Genomic DNA, 4,008 nt, shown 5'->3' with positions numbered 1-4,008 from the left:
AGGTGTAGGAACCAAAAACAATACCCATCCAAGAAGTTTGAAATCTAAAAACCCCTAACATAGGATGAACTATTAGGTATCCTAAGAGTTCATGAAGTTCACCTTCAAAATCGAGATAATCTACCTACGAGAGATTTCGTTGCCCTCAAAACTAGAGAAGTTAGCTCCAAATAAGAAGAAAAGAAGAGCTCTCCTAAAGCTCTAAAAGTGCAGATGGCTGTGTCTAATGGCTCAAATAATTGTTCTGAGGGATCCACAACTAATGAAGTGGCTCTAATGTCCAGGAAATGCCAAAAAATGATGAAAAAGAAAGGAAAGTTTTAGCATTCCTCCAAATGGAAAGACACTAGATTCAAGAAGAAATACAAGGAGGGAAGCAATGAGATCATCTGCTTGAAATGCTGGACACATGAAGGCTAAGTGTCCTCAACTAAAATGAAAAAGGTACTCTGGTGACAAGAAAAAAAAGTCTCGTGGTCACCTGGGATGACTCAAACAATGAGAAAAGTAGTAGTTTAGAGACAAGCAAGCCAATATCTGTCTGATGGTATATATAGATGAAAAAGTTGAGGTATAAACCTACTCTAAATCTAATACCTCTTTTTGCTTTTCATTAGACAATGATGAAGATAAGCCCTATGATGTTCTTCAGAATAATTATATGATTTCTCTTCAGTGTAAAAAAGTATAAAGAAAAATACAAAATATTTGATTGTGAAAACACTTAACTGAATAAATCAAATGAAGATTTGAAAAAGAAAATCTAGACTCTAGAAGAAAGTCTAAATTAGGCTAGTGAGATTGATGAATCCTCTATAGTTGAAAAACTGAGAGAGGAGATCACTTGTCTTACAAAAGACTTTAGGAAGTGTTTGGAAATCTCTAACACCTTAACCATGCTTTTAAAATTCAATCACCTCTCATGGCAAGTCTGGCCTAGGACTAGAAAAAAGAGCATTATTTTCTAAGTCACAATTTGTCTTAGACAAATGTGACTTTTGTGGTAAGTTTAAACATCCCAAGTTCAAATGCATCCATAAGAAGAACACAAATATCTAAGGGTACTAATGCTCATGGACCCAAAAAGATTTGGGTAGCAAAATCTCATATTGTTCCTATTGTAGATATCCTTGGTAGGAAAAGGCCAAGGTTTAAGCTGGTACCTAGACAATGGATGCTCATAACACATGATGGGAGAAAGGTTTATTTTTATCAAACTAAAGCTAGTTGAAGGAGGAAAAATTGCCTTTGTAGGCATGAGTAAGGGAAAGATTACATGTATAGGTAATATTGATATTCCTTCTTTAGCCTCGATAGAGAACATCTTAAATGTTGAAGGTCTAAAGTATAACTTATTGAGTGTAAGTCAATTTTGCGATAGTGGTTATATTGTATCCTTCAACAAAGATCAATGTATAGTCAAGATAGAAGATGGAAAGTCCTTCTTTACTGCTGGACGACACAACAATTTGTATAAGATTGATCTAATAGATCTAAGTAAACAAAATTGAACATGTGTGCTTTCTAGAGAAGATGAGAGATGGATTTGACACACAAAAAACTTGGGCATGTCAATATGAAACATATTTCAAAGCATTATTGGTACAAGGTGGGTTTTCATAAATAAACTAGATGAACAAGGTAAGGTGGTAAGAAACACAGCTAGGTTAGTAGCTCAAGGCTATAACTGGCAAGAATGTATAGATTTCAATGAAACCTTGGTTCCTGTTGCTAGACATAAAGCTATAAAAATCATGTTTGCCTTGGCTACTCATAAAAGTATAAAGCTTTTTCAAATGGATGTTAAAAGTGTTTTCTTAAATGACTTTATAGAAGAAAACATGTATGTAAAGCAACCTCCTAGGTTTGAAGATCATACACTTCCAGACCATGTTTTCAAACTTAAAAAGGCTCTATATGGTCTGAAACAAACTCTACGTGCTTGGTCTGATAGACAAAGCTTTTTTCTTTTAGAAAATGGTTTTATGAGAGGCAAAGTGGATATTACTCTTCTAAGAAGAGAAGTCAGCAAATATTTCATTATAGTTCAAATTTATGTTGATGATGTCATTTTTGGAGCTACTAATGAATCTTTGTGCAATGATTTTTCTTATCTAATGAAGAATGAGTTTGAAATGAGCCTGATGGGAGAACTTTAGTTCTTTATGGGGCTTCAAATCAAGCAAGATAGTAAAGGAATATACATACATAAACAAAATACACTAAAGAACTTCTAAAGAAGTTCAAGATGGAAGGTGTCAAACCAATGAGAACACCTATGCATGCTTTCAATCCTCTGAGCAAAGGTATGATTGACTCACTTTTATATTTAACCACCAATAAACTTGATATTATGTATAGTGCATGTCTGTGTGTTAGATTTTAGTTTGATCCTTAAAAGTCTCATTTCAAAGATGTTAAGAAGATCTTATGATATCTAGTAGGTACTACTAACCAAAGTTTGTTCTACAAGAAGAATCAAGATTTCAAGTTGGTAGGTTACTATGATGCAGATTATGTAGGAGACAGAGTTGAACGAAAAAGTGGTGGATGTCATTATATTGGACCTTGTCTAATATCTTGGGCAAGTAAGAAGCAGAACTTCATCACTTTATCCACAACAGAAGATGAGTATGTGTCTGCTTCAAGTTGTTGCTCACAATTGTTATGGGCAAAGTATCAGTTAGAGGATTACTCTAGTTTTTAGAACAATATGCCAGTATATTGTGACAACACTAGTGCAATAAATTTGTCTATAAACCCGATACAACATTCAAAGGCTAAACATAATGAAATAAGATATCACTTCATTTGTGATTATGTACAAAAAAGTGTTTTTGATATAAAGTATGAAAATGCAGATAATCAATGTGTTGATATCTTTACTAAGCCTTTGTCTAAATATCGTTTCATCTGTATAATGAAACATTTAAATATGATTAGCTTATCTAATTAACAAGATATGCTTCTCTATTTCAGACAATAAGATCATCTTAAAGTCTTTCTTTAATTTGTTGGATCTAACATGTGCTCAAGTGTACAAATGGAAAAGGAAGTATGTTCATAAAGATAAAATCCTTTTGTCCATCTTATAAGACATGTGTTGCCCTTTTCACCATGATTGAAAAATAGTTTTCGAAAGACATTAAATGCGATTTGAATTGTTACAGTGTTCTTTTCAAACATATTAAAGGCTAGGGTGAGCATTCAAGAGTTTCTTTTGAAATCTTGAATTCTCAGAACTTTTGAAAAATGCCATTCTTTCTTACAAAATTTTTTCATCTTTGTGAAACAATGGCACCAAAAAGGAGTGAAATTGTTGTGATTCCAGGAATCAACTTTGAAGAAGAGACCAAAAACATTTTTCCTTTGGACTCTTTCATCCTTGGAAGATGGGTGAACTTCCAAACCCTAGAAGAAGAGGGTTTCCCCATCAAAGGATTATTTGGTCGTGTTGGATAGACCAAATTCCTCGAGAACGTATTCATGGTATTATGGTCCATATGCCTTGTTCTGGGGAACTGTAAGGCAAAATGGTGTCAACATCAAAGGCACTGTTAAGGGGAAGGAAGTGGTGATCTCAGCAATGACTATTTTGTTGTGTCTGGTTGTGCTGAAGAAGGTCTAGACTTTGTCAAAGATTGGGAAAATGAGATAACAAAAAAACTATGGATATCATGCTCAGATGGAAGAACTAGAAAAAGTTCAATTTGCAGCAGAACTTGCAGCACAAATTTTCTCTTTGGATGCTGCTCAACGACAACTTGAACTAGACGTTGTCACTGTTCCTAATGACATGGACCCTACTGAAAGGGGATCACTTGAAGAGGCCATGCTTTAGTCAGTCATTGAAACATCTCTTGTGGAAGCAGATGATGACATCATTCAAACAGATTCTGGAGTGGCTCCTCTTTGTACTAAGCCAGTGTCTGATGCTGATGAATAACTCTTTGCTACTTAATATGATATGGAAGATGAAGACTGACTAAGACTATTCAAAGTGATCTA

Source organism: Glycine max, chromosome 18 (assembly GCF_000004515.6).
Source record: "Glycine max cultivar Williams 82 chromosome 18, Glycine_max_v4.0, whole genome shotgun sequence".
In the NCBI taxonomy this organism is placed as follows: Eukaryota; Viridiplantae; Streptophyta; class Magnoliopsida; order Fabales; family Fabaceae; genus Glycine; species Glycine max.
This window is presented reverse-complemented; position numbering follows the sequence as displayed.